The sequence below is a fragment of the Sinocyclocheilus anshuiensis genome, unplaced genomic scaffold (genome assembly GCF_001515605.1).
Source record: "Sinocyclocheilus anshuiensis isolate Anshui unplaced genomic scaffold, SAMN03320099.WGS_v1.1 scaffold183, whole genome shotgun sequence".
Lineage (NCBI taxonomy): Eukaryota > Metazoa > Chordata > Actinopteri > Cypriniformes > Cyprinidae > Sinocyclocheilus > Sinocyclocheilus anshuiensis.
In genome coordinates, this window is record NW_015548309.1 from 1,219,973 (window position 1) to 1,240,828 (window position 20,856).

The window sequence follows — 20,856 nt, forward strand, 5'->3', positions numbered from 1 at the left end:
GACCAGTTTAAGTGTTTATGTAGTATGTTAGACTAGTTTAAGTGTTTATGTAGTTAATAAAGTCTTTTGTATCACACTTGACGTTGTTCATTGTTTGCTCATAACTGGAGTCACTTAATCATGCAGATTTATGCTACAGGCTCTTTGTAGAATTGTACAGTAAGAAAGTTATTTCCCTTAACCAGGAAAGGGTCCTTTCAGGACCCTGAGAGGTCAGCTAAATATCTACAGCGGATCTAAATATTTATAATTAATTATAACTAGTTATGATTAATTATTCATATTTCCCCATGAGCTGATTCGCAACAGTATGATTGGCTGAGCTGCCTCACACGATCCAAGTTAGCCGTTACGCTTTTTCCAACGGTAAGTATTACCGACCCTCTAATCTCCCAATAATAAGACAATCTCTGGAATGCATAAAGAAAACAAAACGGACAGTTCCTGACACTTACCGTGCATGATGTCATATCCTTCTGCTGCCCTGCTGAACGGCTCCTCAACAGCAGCCCACATTCACAAGTGCTCTTCATTATAACTATATGGAATGTAAATAAACACAATGTGCTTATAAGAGATTGACATATGAGCCCATGGGGATTTACTAATGGCAACAAAAGATTTTCTGACTTGAACTTATATCAGCACCTCTCTATACTGTCTGGAAATGATTACTGGCACGGTTACATCTTTGCTTCTGAAACTCTCCTGACAGATCTGTCCTTAAAAAAACTCTTAACATGAAGCTTTTTGAGACTGTGAGACACTCTCAGACATGTATATAGTCAGCTATGATGGAACTAGAAGCTATTAGCTATGTTTTTATGCAAATTTCAAACAGTGGGACGAGTGTCTTTTCCTTTCATGTTTTAGAGACGGGCTGTTTTCTCAGTGGTACAAGTTAAATAGCCTGAGAAATATTTTATTAGTGCAGGAGGTTCATTTATCATAATGATCGAAGTGCTCTAGAGCTTCTTAGATCCCAGAGATCTGTCCTTGTCACTTTTATTACTCTGTTGCACGCAAAAGTTTCAATAACAACAAGGATAACTGTTGCAGTGTGACGCAGCATCAGTAACAGCATGATTCTTCCTGACATAAATACTGCATTAATCAGAACTCATCCCATTCTTGGTAGTAATCTAATATTTTGGGAACGCAAAAACAATAAAACTCGCCTCTCATCTCTTGTCGTCTTTCTCCTTACACCCATATTCCTAAAAAGGCACCGTGGACGTGAGGTTTGTTTCATGCCACAGACCACCATGTAGTGATCTGAGAGCTTTTCCTCACTGGTGAGCTGCAGTCATAACATAAATGTGAAACTGTAAAAACAACTTTACCTTCAGGTACATCTGATTACATCGAGGACCACACTCCTCAAAATGATGCTCAGTTACAATCAATCAATTAAAATTTTATTATAAAATAAAATAAAATAAAATAAAATAAAATAAAATAAAGCACCGTGGACGTGAGGTTTGTTTCATGCCACAGACCACCATGTAGTGATCTGAGAGCTTTTCCTCACTGGTGAGCTGCAGTCATAACATAAATGTGAAACTGTAAAAACAACTTTACCTTCAGGTACATCTGATTACATCGAGGACCACACTCCTCAAAATGATGCTCAGTTACAATCAATCAATTAAAATTTGATTATAAAATAAAATAAAATAAAATAAAATGTATGTTGTGTTTTACAGAGGTGGGTCAAAAGAGGACTAAAAATAACATCATAACATGCATAGAAGGAGTCAAATATTTAAAATGTTTACAACTAAATAAAATATAAAATAAAATGAAATTAAATTAAAATATTGTGAAATAATTTCTGTTATGTTTTACACACTTGTGTGAAAGTAGGGCAGATATGTGCAGTCAGCTACATGTTGTGATGTGTGTGAAATGTGGTGCTTGAGAGTCTGGTCACAGCACTGCTGTTCCTGCCCTGTGAGATAGGAAGCAATAACAAGTGAGCAGCTCCAGGCTAAAGGACACTGACAAAGCTCCACCAGCATAGCCAGATCTCACAAGAACAACAAACAACCTGCTCTAACAAAAGAAGCTGAAAATAAGCAACTTGCATCTCTACAATAAACCAAGTGACCCTATTATAAAGACAGGACTATTAAAAACAGTCACAAGCTTTGAAAAATACGGTCACTATTTTTCACAACAAGATCACTAATTCATACCCACAATGCACTTTAAGGTTGGTGAAGGGCTCAGAGAGTGTATGTGAGAGAAGGAGAGGTAAAGAGAAAACAAGAAAGAAGGTGGCAATCTGGGCTAAGTGCTGGTTTCAGAACATCTCTGAACGTAAAGCCTGTGATGAGAGCCGTAAAGCGGATTCAGTGGTAAAGCTGTGATGAGAGCCGTCCACACAAAAGCCCAGCAATCTTTCTAAACGCCTATTAACAGAACATTAGAGCCCACACACAGAACAACAACAACATATAGAGTCTTCATTACGATGTCTAGCTCCAATATTATTCTCATAGGATACATTAGAGCATTGTGGATTGATGTTATGTGGCTATATACAGAACATTTAATAAACTGACAAACAGACCCGAAGGAGAGTTTGTGGAAATGTAAATAACCCTAAACTGTGTCTTGGGATCAATTTCCATCATATAAACCAGAGGCAGCATATTGTAAACAAACCTCAACACATCTCCTGTTTCGCAGCACTGCTGAAGCCCATTATTTATGGAAATACACACAGTGATGGTCACCAATAATTGGTCTCTGCATATCTGAGCTGTGTGTGTGCGTGTCTGTAAAAGTATGAGGAAAACTTTATACAGTTCTGTATAAAACTGGGCATTTATTACTGAACTGCATGCATAATTGAAATTTTATGGCATTCGTGGCATTTTTTAAATATAGTTGAATGCTTACCATGTTAAATATGTAATAAGTATTAAATGCAAGCATTTAAAGCATAGTGAGAACATCAGTGTGAAGTCTTTTCCTCATTTCAGGTCATTATGAACATCAAAATTCAATAGAGAAAATTCCAAAATTTTCCAAAAATTTAATATTAAAAAGGTATTAATTTGACCTGCTTGTCATCACATGGACTGGAGCATCAGACTCAAATTAGACCTCTCACACAGTTTATCTCTGCTATATAATCTTACTTATCCTTACTATCAAAACAAACGTTGCTGTGTGAAAAAATATTCCCATGTATGCATCCAAAACCGCCCAAAAAAGTATGTTTGGGTCAGGTTTTGCCTATATTGTGCATTCCAAATTTCAGTAAATTCTGAAATCATCTACACAGAGGGGAGCAGGGAACAGCCCCCATGAGGAAAATGGCTTAATAAACAGACTAAATCATGTCTCAATGAAAATCTAAAACAGTTTAGGGATAGAAAATATCATTAGCTCAGTTTAAAAGCAGAAGTCCTAGCAAGAGAGACAAATGTGTGTATGAGTGAAACATTTTCATAACTGAATACAGAGACAAATGTACTGAGACAGTGGCTTTAGAAGATTCTTTTTTTTTTTTTTTTTGCTGTTGTTTTGTCCGATTATATCAATCTGTCTTTATGGCTTGTGGCTTTGTTTTTTGGAAAGGAGATCATATTAATATTAAAATATTTAATAATATACATGTATATTTAATATATATATACTACAGTTCAAGGGTTTGGGGTCAGTAAGACTTTTTAATGTTTTTGAAAGAAGCTTCTTATGCTTATCAAGGCTGCACTGATATTATCAAAAAATACAGTAAAAACAGTAATATTGTGAAATATTATTAAAATACAAATATTAAAATAAATATTTTAAATGTAATTTATTCCTGTGATGGCAAAGCTGAATTTTCAGGATTATTACTCCAGTCTTCAGTGTCACATGATCCTTCAGAAATCTAATCTTATATGCTGATTTGCTGCTCAAGAAACTTTTTGTAATGCTTATCAATGTTGTTTGTAATTGTTTACAAACAATTACATTGCTTCTTTAAAAAAATCTTACTGTCCTCAAAAATATTCAAGAGCAATTTGGATCTTCTTGGTCACTGATTTAATTTATAAATGAACTCTTTTTCAAATGTAATAGGATGTCCTCCTAAATGTATCTGTATATGTAGCTTTGATATGAACCTGTCTGAAGTACTGTATACTTCTGTTATCAGAAATTATGACATAAAGCCCGTATTCAAGCATGCCTATACACATTCGTTAGCATGCATGTGGTTTTTCTTCCCAGTAAGTTTGAGAAAAAAAATCATGCATTCTTGAAATAATTCCCCTAATTCATAAATGCAAATAAATCTCACTGACCTTTTGGCGTCATGATCAGAATTATGCTTTGGCCTTATATGCTACACACACACAAACACACACACACACACACACATTCTCAAATTAAAAACATAAATCCATGCACTTAGGTATGCATGTGGGTGCATTGATTCATTACAAAAGAGTCATGTATCATACAAGTTAAACGACAGCAGCAAGCCTCTGTTATTTTTTTAATTAAAAAAATTCTTAAAAATATACATTGTCCAATTCCAGAAACAATTATGTAGAGGATCTTATCAGGTTTGACACAATTAAACAACAAGTAATGAATAACACTCCTTTATTTTCATTCACGAGCACAGCGCATGTCCAGGTTCAAAAGTCTCAATCTAATTCTGACATTTTCCACTAATAAACATCCACAAGTCTATAGATTCTGGACGCACTCAAACATCAATGGACCGAAAGCTGTGGGCAAACACAGTCTGAGCGACACAATTAAACAACAAGTAATGAATAACACTCCTTTATTTCACGAGCGCAGCGCATGTCCAGGTTCAAAAGTCTCAATCTAATTCTGACATTTTCCACTAATAAATATCCACAAGTCTATAGATTCTGGACGCACTCAAACATCAATGGACCGAAAGCTGTGGGCAAACACAGTCTGAGCTGCACATTTCACACTGATTTCATTCGCCGTTTTATACCAGTATGAAAACTAACCGCATGCTTTGACAATCAGAAGATGACTTAGCCAAGGGATCAGGATGTTACGGCCTCTGTTGTAACTCCCTACTGAGTGGATGATGAATGTGAGACCTGGCGATCCCTGGGCGGCCGACTCTCATTCCCCAGAGCCCAAATCAAACCCAAATGGCGTGCACATCGAAATGTTTCTCATTCTCCCATCTGTCCATCTCTCTCTTTCATTTAATCTTTTTCCTTTCGCTTCTGTCCCACATTTATGGCTACTTCCTCCACAGCGTTTCCCACATCAACAGCTTGGTGATACATTAACCCCTGCGCTGGGAAAGCTGGAATGTGGGAGAGTACAACAGGATCCCTGACCCCAATCTTTGCACATGAAGATTTGCCCTGGTGGGCGGGTGTTCACGGGGACTGTGATGGGACGTTGTTTTGGAACAACATTCCTATCAGCCAATCAGATTTTAGGGTTAAACCGAGGCTTCAGCAACATTCTCATCAACCTACATTCCTAAAAATAAAGTTTACAAAAGGGGGCTTTTGTAACAGTGCCATAGGAGAACCATTTTGGGGTCCCCAAAGAACCTTTCAGTCAACATTCACACAGAACAAGTTTTTGATTTGAAAAACGCAAGATGCAGGCAGTGCACTCTCAAAAATAAAGGTTTCAAAAAATGGGGTGTACAGCAATGCCATAGAACAAACATTTTTGGTTAATCCGAAGAACCTTCTTCTACCATAAAGAACCAGTGTGCATTGGAGGTTCCGTGGATGTTAAAGATTCTTCATGGAACCACAAATTCAAAAAAAGAACCTTTAATTTTATAACTGTGGAATGGGGAAAAAAACACAAGGTTTTGGAGCGCTTTTTTTTTTTTCAAAGTTTAACTTATTGTAACTCGATAGCCATATTTTAGAATGCCGTGTCATGTATGAGACGCAACAATAAATGTGAATGCAACCGTCGAACACACCTGTCTAGCCTGTGTTTACATAGAAAAACAATGGAAAAGTAGCGCAAAGGAATGGAAAAACGTGTTCTGCGTTAACAGCCCCTTAAAAGAGCCATTTTAATAATCTAAAGAACTTATTTCCACTCTTAAGAACCTCTTGTGCAATGGATGATAAAGGTTCTACATGGAACCATAGATGCCAATAAAGAACCATTATTTTTAAGACCGTATAACTTCTGGTGCTGTTAATGGAAAAGGTTAGGTTCCTCAAATGGGCTGTTTTGGATAGAAGATCCCAGTTTTGGTGCAAACACAGTTCTGCTATTCTATCGGCTGACATCTCTGGATGTCTCTGGGGCATGTTACTGCTTTTATTGACAATTATTATTTCCTTCGTGTCTGGTGCACTAACTTGGTTAAGCTGTTTGTGTATCTTTCAGGGAGTTCCTTGTACACTCCTAACCTTAAGGTTAGAAAAATATTGAAGAATACAAATGCATTGCGGTCTTTGGACAACAGTTGAATGTGTCTGACTAGAATTTAAAAGACAGTGGACTTGAAGTGGTCTCAAATTTGATTTAGAGGTGATATACATATGTTTTTAGTCTCTCAGACTGTCTGGAGCTGAACATTCATCTTCTATACATGAGTAGAAGATGAGTAATTTGTCTGTCTGAAAGCAAAAATAATGCCAGACAACACAATTACAACCAATCAGAACACATCTATATGGAATGCAATTCTGGACCAATTATGTTGCTATGCATTTGCATATATCTGAATTCTGCTCCATAACTCATGTCGGCTCAAATTCTCAACATAATTAAAAACTCGCTGGTGATCGCTATCAGTGTTAAAGGGGTAGCACACCCAAAAATGAATTCGATCATCATTTACTCACCCTCAAGTCGCTCTAAACCTTAATGACTTTCTTTCTTTTAAAGAATGTTTCAGCTGTTTTTATCCATATAATGACCACCAATGGGGGTCCAAAATAAAACAACATTGGACCTTTACTTTCATTAAATGGACCAAACGTAAAGACCTTTTACAATGGGAAATGCTGTGCACAAACGCTTCGTAAAAATGGGATATTAGATAAAGAAAACTCAAGCTTTCAAGAACAAATATGAGTGACAGATTTCATGTTATCAATTGTCTTCACTTGAAGTGTGCCTATTTGTGTGATCTTCTCACCTTGTGACTCACTAGCTATTAATAAACGGCTTAACTTAAGAGATGTTGTCTTGAAAGGAAAGGACACAAAGAACTGAACTTCCAACTCCCTAATCACATGACTCATTGCAGACTGCCCACATACAAATGCATGTCTAGGTGGCAGAAATGTAAAACATGCTTTATACATGATTAAGTCGTGTTTATACCGATTAATAGATTACTGAAGCCTGGACTCATCGTCTTCTGGTTATTGTGCAATAGGAAAAAATCTCACCACCAAAAATAGGCTGCTTTATGTTCATAGAGGAGCTATTGCACAGATTTGCCCTTGTTAAGAATCAGTTCTGTTGTTGTTCTTATGTTTCAGGCTTTGATGGCTTTTAAAAGAACAGACAAAGTGGTTTTGAACAGAAGTCAGTATCATTGAGCGTATTAGTGGAATGAAAGAGAACACAGAGAAAATGTGTTGAATTTCAGCTTTTATAAAAGGATGGGCTAAATCAATGCCTCATAGACTTGTGATTGATCTCAGTAAAAGGCTGTGAATACAACATATTTGTCAAGTTGGCAGTATGTCCAATTATGCAGTATGTGATTGAAAGAAATCCATTGAAATTCTACTCACGGTCCAAACCTCCAGTAATTTGCACACTTATTCAGATGCTTTGGTCACTGTGGCAGTTGCAAAAGTGCCTTGTATAATGAAAAATTGAGAAAAACTAGTGCTTCAAGAGTCTTGTGAGTAAGCCTTGCATGAGCTAAACTGATGAAGTCAATGCTTAGAATTGTAGTTAACTGCACATTAATAATGAAATGTGACTATACCATATAACTTATCAAATATAAACTCATCATAACACCATGTGCACTTGGAACATACATTTTGTTTGCGGACTGTTATAAAAGAAATACTTTTTTGAAGAAGTGAAAAATATCAACAGTTTTATGATGCACTAAGACAAACTGAGCATCTAAGAAAGAGTCCTGTTATTTTGCTTGCTATCAGGTTTTGTGAGAAAAGCAGTTCTGACAAAATATGATCAAATAAAGAAGCACTGTAGCCTCATGTTAAATTTCAACAATTGCACTGTTTACTCAGAAAAAAAGCTCAACATATATATATATAAAGACATACATATGCCCTATTCCACAATACTTTCCAGTTCAACAGCTACTTGCAAGTTGCAACCCAATGTACATGCATTTTGTTTTACACCAAAACATTAAAAACGTGAGTCAGGCACAATAAAAAAAAGACTATGTTATATTTGAAATCTCATTCAAACATGCACATATTAAAAGTTGGAGAGTCAAGAAGCATCTACTGAACATCTCCTTTTTTTCATGTAAGAGAGAATGTCATACAGTTTTGGAACAGCATAAAGGAGAATAAATGATGGCTGAGTTAACGATTCACTTAACATCCAGCAGCCAGCAGATGGACAAACTCTTTCTAAAAAGAACAAACTGAATTGTTAATCTATTTTGAATCATGTTTCTTGGGACTTGAAAGTTTAAATTGTACATTTCTTGTAGTATCCCATCAAAACCCTCATCTGAAGTTAAGCAAAGTTTGAAACAAGTTATTCACTTTATATTGTATATATATATATATATATATATATATATATATATATGATCTTAAGATAAAGAGTTTTCATACATCTCACCAGAAAACAGCAAAAAATATTGTATATATATATATATATATATATATGATCTTAAGATAAAGAGTTTTCATACATCTCACCAGAAAACAGCAAAAACAGGCTTATTGGCCTCAAGAGTCCAGAACTTTGATTAAAGGTAGGCCTATAGTTCACCAAAAAAAAAAAACAATTTCCTCATCATTTACTCAAACTCATTTTGCTCTAAACTAAAACTGTTATTTTGGTAACCCTTTACAATAAGGTTTCATTTGTTAACATCAGTTAACTATATTAGTTAACATGAACAATATTTATATAGCAGTTATAAATCTTAGTTAATATTAAGTTTAAAATCTACTAACACGTTAATTAAAATGTAAAGTTGTATCTGTTAACATTAGTTAATGTACTGTGAACTAACATGAACATTTTTATTAACTTATATTAAAAAAGATTAGTAAATGCTGTAAAAACATATTGTTCATTGTTAGTTCATTAGTTAACGCATTAAGTAATGTTAACAAATGAGACCTTATTGTAAAGTGTTACTATTATTTTTTTAGTGTAACAGTAGATCATTTTGAAGAAGAGTTATGCATACTTATGCACTACCAGTCATACGAAGTCTCTGATGCGCACAAAACCTGCAATTATTTGTTCAAAACTACAAACATTCAAAAAAATCTATTTAAAATAACTGTTTTAACATTTTTTAAAATGCCATTTATTTCTGTAATTCTAATATGCTGATTTGGTGTTCAATAAATATTTTAAATTATTACCAATGGCGCTTACTATGCTGCTTAATATTTTTGTGGAAGCTGCGATACATCATTCAAAAGTTGGAGTAAGTACAATATAAAAAAAACTTTTATTCAGCAAGGATGCATTAAATTGATCAAAAGCTTTCTATTTCAAATAAATGCTGTTCTTATGAACATATAATATTCATTGATAACTGGACATGAGGGTGAATCAATAATGCCATAAATTTAATTTTAGGGTGTTCAAACTCTCTCTTCATCTGTGCCATGGATTCAAAAGATTCATTATTTAATTTCAGTATTTATTTTCTCGGCTATAATGTAATAGATTGCTACACAATCACAAGACTGTAAGACGTCTTCAGGGGTCCAATTAGAGTAATTATCGGCTATATAACAGAATAACAACAGTCCTGGGTTGGGCAAGCCAAAGACCATCGTAAAATCACAGCCAGCTTCTATATTCATAAACAGGGCCTCTACAATAACAACAACTTTGTCCCTATTTAAAAATACCATTTGTTTCTTATTAAGCACTGGAATTTTGATTTTATAAGAAATTAAAATGAACATTTCCAAATCTGCCCATTTTTCATGTTGAGCCTGTTCCTGGTGTGCCAAAGTCCAGAAAAATGCCCTACTTTCAATATTATTAATTGGTTTTCCTCCCATTTCTATCAGTGTGGATGCCAACACACAGATCATGATACATTTGAATACATTCACAGCATGGATGGTCCAATATTCAGTTGGATTAGCATCAACAGCGCATGCATAAATTCATCGTAAAACTGTGTTATTTAGCAGGCAAACCAACAGCTCAAATGAGATCTACAGGGTTTAACAAAAAGGTAGATGCTGAAAGGTAGAAATACAGATTTTCTACAACTAGCAGACAAGCACATTTTTCTGACACGTGAATTTCATTTGACAGCCGCACACACACTGCAACGTATGGAGGTCACGTTGGATTGAGAGGGTTACAGTGTTTAGAGTTGACCATGCCATTAAAGCTTAGTCTGAGAAAGCACAAAACACACGTGTTTCATGTTTTTATACAGCAATATAATGGTGTGAATGCATAAAAGGCATCAAGTGCTCTCTTGAAGAGAAAACCAGCCTTGCATGACAAGAATTGCAAAATGCAAAAAAAAAAAAAAAAGAGCACCTATCGCAGTATTTCCTAAAAGCAAACAAAATCCGTCTGTAGACCTTTAACCACAGTATGAATTTTTCAACACTATGTGCTATATATGTTCTCAAGTGTTTCTCATGGCCTTCTAAGGTAGAACAAAAATAAGCTCTGTGGTGAGAGCACATGAGATTGACCCATTCTACAAAACACAGCTAGGCACATCACCAGAGACTTAGATGAATGCTAGATTGATTAAATATTAAAGTTACAAATAAGTGAGTATGTCTTAGTGCAACATTTTAAATGTAATATTTTGGAGCATGTACAGGTAGAAGACATGCAAGAAATGCTTCAACAATTGGCAAGCATGCAATTATTATTATTATTTAAAAAAAAATGTGTCCTCTGAAAATGTTTTGGAAAACCGTATTTGCAATGTGTTGTTAGAAAAAACACAAAATTAATCAACAGTACCGCTTTCTGTACTTTTAGATTTGATATATTTTTAGATTTTAAATACATAATATTTTTGTTGTTATTTTATATTATATTAAAATAATAAAATATGTTACATTGTATATTTTTTATTCTAGCATAATAAAATCCAGCAGCAGCTTTTCTTGCATTTGAATTTACATTTATATCTGCAATTATAATGCAGTATAATGTGTATATGTGCATATAAGTATTTTATACAGTATAAGTATAATGTGGGTGTGAGTCAACACTTAAAAGTACTCACAATTACCTCCAAATAGTACTTATTTACAGTGAACCATAATCTCCACTGAGGAGAGCTGAATTTGGTTTCATACTGAGCACTGAAAATGCTCTTAATGGGGAGAGATTCACTCACAATGAGGAGGACAGTCTATCTCTCACACACAAAAACACACACATACACATTCAAACCTTAGAAAATACGGTGAGGTGGTATTAGTGACTGAATATTAATATTCTATCTATTCTATTTTCTAACAAATAAGATCTGTTTCAGTTCTTCCTAACTGACTGAATCATTTAATAATAAATGACTCCGGATATAAAAGTATGCCTGTGGGAGAAACTGCTATTGTAGGATTTGAATTCAAAACAGCAAGTCCATTATGAAGATCTTTAAGAGCTGTAGATCATTTATAATTATCATATTGAAGAATTTCCATACACAGACAAACCCCCACACAACATCCAAAGATACTGATCACACTGCATATCCAAAACCTCTATCAGACCTTTATTAGAGCAATAAACTCTGTCCTCAAACAACACTGGTGAATACTGCCAGAGATAAGTGTTTATGAAATATGATCACAGCACGTGCTACATACTGTATTACATGCTGCACTTGTGATGAGATGAAGTGCACCACTTCATTATTGACTTCATTAAAGACACTTTCCATGAATAGGAAACAAAATTGGATGTGCATTCTTTTTCTTTTTCTTCCCCCCCAGGGGAGGTCTAAATATTATAGCCAGTTTACATTCTTTATTTTCCATTGTGCATTTCAATTTTGCAACCCTGCATGTGAGATTTTCAAAACTGATTTAGTAATTTTGATGAATTTTCTGCTAGTGTAAATAAATAAATCAATACATAAATACTGTGGCAGAATTGGTAACTGGGCTGCATGAATTGAACATCAATCAACTGCTTATTTTAAAAAATAATTATTTTTTATAATGTCAATATTGGATACAGTCAATAAGGTAAAAACGAATCATTTTATCTTGCATATAATACTATAATACTTCTCAAAAGAAAAGAACGGATTTTTTATATTGCTTTATAAAGGTCACTTGTACAACATTTATGAAAAAAGGAGAAGTCAGAGAAAAAAATCCTTCTATCCATCTCAGTCATCACACGAACCTCCTCAACACTCACACAGAGAGACGTTCTTGATTCCAGAATAGTTCCAGCCTCAAACCTTCAATTTCGAACAAGATTGGATAATATCAGAGAGAAAGCGATAGGGAGAGAGAAAGGGAGGGAGAAAGAGAGAGAACAGGGAAATTGGCGACAGTATGCATTATACAAAGAGCAAATTCACTCCATTCCATTAAAACTCACTGGCACAAAGCATTCTGCCATAAAAATGGGTAATAAATAAATTGTGTTGTTAAAACGAAAGCCCTGAGGCTCGCTGTGATTCTCTGATCAGATTAATTCATTCATTTGAACAGGCAGCATAAACAGACTTAATCTGAAACACACACACACTCCATTTACACATGCTTCGGCTCAGCAAGATGAAGAGAGGAAGGGAGAGGTTGTGAAATGTGCAGCGAGTGTAAAGGCGTTGGGTTTAATGATTCAAATCATCAGGCAAATGATTTTTTCCCCCCTCCATATTATTATAAAAGATCTTCTTTTGTGTTGAGCAGAAATTAGTTTTTTTTATTTGGTGAACTATGCCTTTAATAATTGTGCACTGTATTCCAAGTCTTCTGAACTTTTGTGTGATGAAAAAGACTGAAAAGGTCTCTCAAACTCAAAATTTCAAACTTGACCTGTACTTATAAAAAAACAGAAGCATGTTCCTGAAAAGTTCTTCTATTATGTTCAAAGAAAGTCATACTGGTTTGGAATGACATGAGTAAATGACAAAAGAATTGACATTTTTTAGAGAACTATACCTTTAAATCCTTTAGGAAATCACAGCTTCTGAGACAAGCAAAATGAAGCTCACAAAGCACCTCTGGTGATGTATTTTGCTAAATGTCTTTCTGTCACTCAGCCAAGCACTGTTGATAAGAAAACCTCAAAGACAACAATTCGTGCTTTACTGACAAAAAAAGGGTAGAATGGAAGGAAAAATTATTGAAACAGAATGGAACAGATGGAGAACATGGTCTCTGTTGAGATGCTGAATCTAAAACTTTCATCCAAGTGGACAATTTCATTTCATGTGAACTGAAAAAGGCTAAAACAGATAAATCAACAGTGAACTTGGGTAAATCATGTTAAGCTATATCGCTAACAGTCAAATATGGCATCTACATTGACTAAAGTACATCCTTTCAGCCATTTAGTCACTCTGTAAGCAGACCTCAAGTCAAATATTTTTTTGTTTAGAGTCTTGTTTGTGTCAAAGTGCATCAGAGTTCTCTCAGCTAACACCACAAACTGCTTATTTGCTATGCTAAGTGCTTAGTGCAAACGGTTCTCTTGTGTCTGCAGGCTTATCAGCTACTCTTGCATGCCTACTTCCGGAGAAACAAAACCACATTAAGCCTCAAAAACATGAAAAACAAGACATGTGCTTAAGCATTTTGCAATGTTTGTGGATAACAGGTGAAACCACTTTATGATGGACTGTGCAAAGCCTCGGTTATAAAAGTGCGACAATAAAACTGAAAAGCAAACTGACAGACTAAAAAAATATATTTCATATCATTGCTGCTGAGTGAGACTTCAATGATGAAAACAACATAATTTTCTCTCTCAAGCGCTCAGTCATCTTTGGTTAAATAGGAATTAGAGGTCAAAGATGGTCTTGAAGAGGATCCCATATTTGATAGATGACTTTGGGGTCTCTGACCGTCACTTCATCCATCATAAGATGATGATCTCACAGGGCAGAATGACACAAAACAGACTGACCTGACAAAGAAAAACTCATATACTATATACTAACATACAGCTCACACAACTCACTGGGAATTAACATGTCATGATACAGAAACCTTTGGAACGGGATGAAACGTGAATGGACAGGACGACGCAAGATCAGTCAAGTGAAGAATAACCAGGTTCATCAAGATAGAGAAAAGACATTAAGTTTATGTGCATTTGAAAGTACAGTACTTTGTTTTTATTAAGCTTTCCAAAATCATATGACAGCTTTGTTTGTGGAACAGCTTGAAATTCAAGTTAATTACTTCTTTCAAATCTCATTTATATCTGCATATTAAAACGTTGAGCATAATGGTAGATTACAATGCATGCAAATAAGATCTGATATTTAATATTGCCATGAAATTTCAGTTTTGAAGTTTGCATTTGGTTTCAAAAGAATTGGAATATAGCTTATAAGTCAGACCTCTGATTCATGGTGATTTTATGTCGATTTAGGAGTTAGCAGCCATCTCCATTTACTTCCATTGTGTGGAAAAGATTAGGGTGAACATTGTTCAAAATAACTTTCAAAAACAGGTTTGAAATGACATGAGAGTGAGCAATTTTTTCATTTTTGGGTTAACTATACCAAACATTCTTTCAAGTTACTTTCTTGTCTAACTCCTATTTGCCTTCTCCTTTTTAATGAGACAAATATGTCAGTGAACACTCTGAGATTTAAGGAAATGTGTGATATTGAATATTGAATATGATATTGAAATCTCTCCTTACATTTCAAAGCAATCATGACCCATGGGGGAAAATACCAGAGACCAAAATCAATCACCCTACAAGCTCTCTGTCTCACGTTCTTCAATAACTGAATGACAGAAAGAGAGCGAGAGAGAGAAAGGCTAAGATAACAGAATATGTAATGTTTCTACAAAATTTACATCCACAAATCTTTAGTTAGCAAACTATGATGTTCAGCAGAACTCACAAAAGCCAGTTTTTCCGTACGCCAGCTTGTGCAGGAACCATGTTTTTGTAGACAACTGACCTGCTTGCTGTGATGTGGTCATTAGCATGACTGAAGCTTCCAGCTGATTAAAGGGCTTGTGTTCTCATGAAAATTACATTCCTATTTATATTCATGTAAAACACTTATGAAGACACATAGACATTCTGTATAAAACTTGATTTTTACACTTACTGAAAGAAATGTGACCCTGGAGCACAAAACCAGTCTTAAGTCGCTGGGGTATATTTGTAGCAATAGCCAAAAAAACATTGTATGGGTCAAAATTATAAATTTTTCTTTTATGCCAAAAATCATTAGGATATTAAGTAAAGATCATGTTCCATGAAGATATTTAGTAAATTTCCTACCGTAAATATATCAAACAACTTGGACACATTTATAGGCGATTTTCTCAGTATTTTTCTTTTTTTGCAACCTCAGATTCCAGATTTTCAATAGTTGTATCTCGGTCAAATATTGTCCTATCCTAACAAACCATACATCAGTGAAAAGCTTATTTATTCAGCTTTCATATGGTGTATAAATCTCAATTTCCAAAAATTGACCCTTATGACTGGTTTTGTGGTCCATGGTCACAAATGTGACTAGTGCTTGCCTGTTGCTAAGTGTTTGCTAGGGTGTTCTGGTTGGTTGCTAAGGTGATTCGTTTGTAAATATGATTTAGGTACCTTCGTGTAAGTTTATAGTTTTTTTTTTTGGTCAGTTTTATTGGCCATCAGGTAATGAGATGAGAAAAAAAGTTCAGCAGCGCTGTTAACTAAAACTAAAACTATTCGTTTTTGTCAATTAAAATAAGGCTGAAATAAAAAATAAAAAAAATCTAACATTAACTGAAAAAAAAATTTTAAATACAAAAATGAGAAACGTTGCCTTGGCAGCTAACTGAAATAAAATAAGTTGACTTTAAAATTACTAAAACTAAAACGGAAATAAAAATATAGCTAAATAGCTAAATTTTATATAAAAATTAAGCTAAATATAAATATAAAAAACAAAAGCACTAAACTAAAATGTAAATAAAACTGAAATACTAATAAAAGCTAATTCAAAATATTAATAAATAGTATACTAAAAGAACTGTTTGGTTCTGCATGCTTTGAGGTTTTTGAAACATAACTTGTGTAATTATGAGTTAAAATGAATTATTATTCTCATGGTGTTTATGGTGTTCATTAATCCTTGTAGGCTCATGTACCCAAACAAATGCATCACAGCTGTCAACTGTTAAAATACACCAACTATGGCATTAACCCCACATTTTAACAAAAGCGGAATTTCTAGACTGCAGCCTTATGCATATAAATTTGATATTAAAAAAAATTTGTGAATCTGTAAAAGGGGACGGAAATTAAAATTCTCTTTTATTTACTCTCTCGCTCACATCTCTTTCCTTTCCTTCACATATCTCTCTGACATGGTTTCAATACAATAAACAGCAAATGGGCTTGTGTCGACGTCACAGCTGCTGTTTTTTTGGAAGACGCAAGTTAAGCCATTGTAACAAGGTTAAAAGATATGTGGGCTGGGAGATACTGACAGAGATGAGGGACGTATGATCTCTAGATCTGTTCTTGCCTGAAGATTGCCCTCATGTTCTCCAATAAGGAGACAAATGTTCTTTTATCTGTTGGTTCATGCTGTAGTGCTGCCCACATTTCATTATTTCTTACTTTCATCTTTAGCCTACTCCTCTGAACAGTCTTACTATTACAGCACTTCTCATGTTATTTCCACCTCAAGATGATGTGCTCTGTTATATTTCTCATTTTGTAGGCTTCTTTGACTAAAAGCATCTGCCAAATGAAGAAATGTAAATGCAAATGTGCCTCTTCTAATTGTGAACCCTCAGCGTGCACCGAAGGTGATTGCAGTCAATGGATGCATCATGCAGCATTATTGATTACCTCCATCCATAATGAAGGCTCATCAGAGAGAGAGGGCAAAACAGCATCAGCATCCGAGACAGACGAGCATCCACTTCCACATAACTCCAAACCCATGTCCTAGCTGAAAATGGTCTTCTAAGCGTCACACTTTGTATTGCCGCTTACTTCTTCAAAAGCTCGAGACACTTACCCCAGGCCATAAAACAGCAGAAACCTTTCAGTCCATCCACCTCTTTACAAATGTTCACAATAAAAACCACTCTGGAGTAATTTAGCATTGCTTTCGACTGTGCCCTATTTTTTCACCACACCTCCACAGCAGTGATCTGGAGAAAAAAAGAGGACAAGAAGTATTTTAGAATCTTTTTCATATCCATTTAGCAATGACAAAAATAACCCATGAAATGGCTTGACGAATGTCTTCTTTTCTATTGAAACGGTATGTTTGGACAGGGCATATCAAACAGATTTTTTGAAACATAATTTGCTACTTTGTAGTTGACAGAAGAGACGATTTCAATCAATATTTTTGGTTTGTTTTCCCATATGAGAAAACCTGTTCATTTTAAATGCTACACATTGTATGTTTTTTTTCGAAGTTGTAAATAAAACAAAGATTATTGGAGTACTTTTCAAAGAAAATACTAGTCTTTTTACTTGAAAATGTCATGTTTAATTCAATGTGTTACATTCTGTTTCTTTGTTATGCTTGTGGAATTTACTAGCAATTTCTGAGTTTCAAAGTAAATCCTGCACGATCTGCTAATAGGTACACATACACTAAAAGCCACAGATGTGCATTTTACAAATGTAGATTCAACAGAGCCTCGCTCAACTCGTTTGTGCTTCAGGCAAACAACCTCATGTGAATCCTGGGTATTGAGGCACCTCTTCCTCATTATCTGCACTCAGACTTTAAGTGGAGATGCTCTGACATCAGTGATATCGTAACGACTTACTTTTTCATAAGTGTTTAAATACGACAAGTGAGATTTAAGCATTGTGTACAAACCTTTGTACGCATCTCTGGTTTTCAGTGACCACATCTGGCTCATGAAAATCAGCGGATGCTTCATCACTGCTGAAAACCTTGCAGCTGAAATAACATGGATTAGAACAAGTTGCAAAATTTGATGCCATTAAAAATATATTTAAAAAAAAAGTGCAATTAGGCATATATTGTAAGCATTTTACACCAAAATCAGAGTGTATTTTACAGTTTCTATACTCATCCCACCTTTCTCTTTATTTATTTCTTCTCTATCTCTCTCTCATTAACATACACACGCATACATAGGCAAATAAAAATGCTCAGCTGTGACCCCAAAGGTCAGCGGCAACTGAATAAGGTGAATTAAAAAACTAGGTTGAGTGTTTTAGGCTGATGTTTAATTATAAATCTATATTGCAATAAGCTCAAAATTAGAGAACAACCTATACAATTTCCTAAATTTCAAGGTCACTGCTTAGTCATATTTGAAGTTATCCTAACAGGAGTAGAAGGGCAGTTTTTAAGCACATTTCATGAATTAATTGTATTCTGAAGCACAGTATAGAAAACTTAATTGAGATATTTGAAAAAGAACTCTGATCAAAATTAGAGAACATTTACAGGTACCTCCAAGTTATTGGTGTTAATCTGGCACCTCGTGATAATTTCTTTAATTGTATGCCAAACCATATTTAACTGGCAGCATTCCTCTAATTTTCACTGAGATTGCACGATGGCAGGCCGCTCTAAGGTGACTGAAACCCTGCAACAGGAGGAAGTCCAGATGAAGGCCAAAGGGATGACCCTTTCAGCCACTGCAAGAGAAGTTGGTCATTCCAAATCTGTGATTTCTCGAATATTGCAGGTTCACAATGACACTAATTAATTCAAGTGCCCCGGCAAATGCACAAGAAGACAGGATAATGCAGAGACTCTCAATGGGGAACTGGTTCAACACTGCAGCTGAAAATGCTCAACAGTTCAGCGCTGAATAGGGTCTGGATCTGTCTTGGCACATTTAAGAGAAGTCGGACTGAGAGTGCACTCTGGAGTGACCAAGCTTCTCATCAGCAGAAATAATCAAAAGGCTAGGCTCACCTTTGCTGAGGAGCTGTGTAGAGAGAAGAGAACTGGTCCAAAGTTCACAAAGTTTGGGTCACTTCATCGAGCCATGGGGCATCCGCGCCTACATCACCGGGATCACCGTGGGTATCTTCCTCATCCCTGTCATCATCCTCATGATATGCTACGGGTTCATATGCCACAGTATCTGGAAGAACTTCAAGTGCAAGACCAAGAGAGGCTCCCCGCACAGCTCTAAGAACGGGATGATTGGAAAGGCGTCTGTCAGTAGTCACCATTATCTCAAGAGCCAAACTAAGAACTGTAAAGATGACATTCGTGATTGTTTTTGGCGTACATTGTGTGCTGGGCTCCGTTCTTCATCGTGCAAATTTGGTCAGTCTGGGATGAAAACTTCTCCTGGGATGGTAAGTTGCCACATGGTTACACAAGCAAATATATTTAAACACGATATTAAGTTAAAAAAATATTCAGACGTTCAGAGGGTTGAAAAGCGATTTCTGTTTGCGAGCCAGTAAGCATTTATTTCGCACATTCTGAGTAACCTGTAATCTAACTTTTTTAGTCCTATACTGAACACTATAGGTAATATATGTAAAAAAGAAAAGAAAAAAAAACAATACAAGGAACCCTAAGGACAGTCATGGTTTTCTATAAGCGAGAAATATATTAGCCAAATGGAAAACCACTTACTGTTTTATAGCCTAATTATAATTACACAGAGCGTACCCCTAAAACCAAAATAATAAAAATACAAGTTGACATTTGAAAGACATTTGACAAAATTAAACTAAATAGAACTGAATAATGATAACATTATCTTTTTAGATATTTTCATTATTTGAAGGTCTTTGCAAAATGAATACTGTTGTGTTCTTGTTAATTACTGTGAAGCTGCTTTGAAAAAAACATCTGTACTGTAGAAACGGCTGTATAAATAAATGTGACTTGACTTGCATATATGATTGACAGATGAAATATAAGGCGCTCGGTTGCTTCCACTGAGGGCGCGCGCCGAGCGCACTTACATTTACTTGTAAGGTTGTATTTAATATCGGTTAGGGGCGTGCAGTCGAGGAACGAGAGGGCTGCTCTCGAGCTTGCCAGCCTCTTCCTTCAAGTGCAAGACCAAGAGAGGCTCCCCGCACAGCTCTAAGAACGGGATGATTGGAAAGGCGTCTGTCAGTAGTCACCATTATCTCAAGAGCCAAACTAAGAACTGTAAAGATGACATTCGTGATTGTTTTTGGCGTACATTGTGTGCTGGGCTCCGTTCTTCATCGTGCAAATTTGGTCAGTCTGGCAATCCAGTCCATCAATTAATGTTTTGTGAAAATCTGTGTTTGTAATAAATTCTTCATTAAGATATTTTTCAGCTAAAATATGAGCCCTCTATTCATAATAATGCTTTCTCCAGTGAAATTATTCATTATAACACACAGGCTCAAAAAATGTTTGATTGACAGGTCTCTTCCAGATTCAGACGCATTATATTAGTAATAATTGCACTGAGATCAAAGAAGGATGGAATATAAACTTAATTAAGTTATTTTTACTGGCCCGGTGAGCTGTGGGAGTAATTTTCCACTTTGCTGACCAGTGTCTGCAATCTAGGTCCAGAACACATTCCAGACTAA

General features: G+C 35.3%; 1 pseudogene; it reads left to right on the forward strand.

Moving 5' to 3' along the window:
• Positions 1-20,856, forward strand: part of LOC107656219 (arg8-vasotocin receptor-like) — a 29,316-nt pseudogene extending 8,460 nt beyond the window's left edge.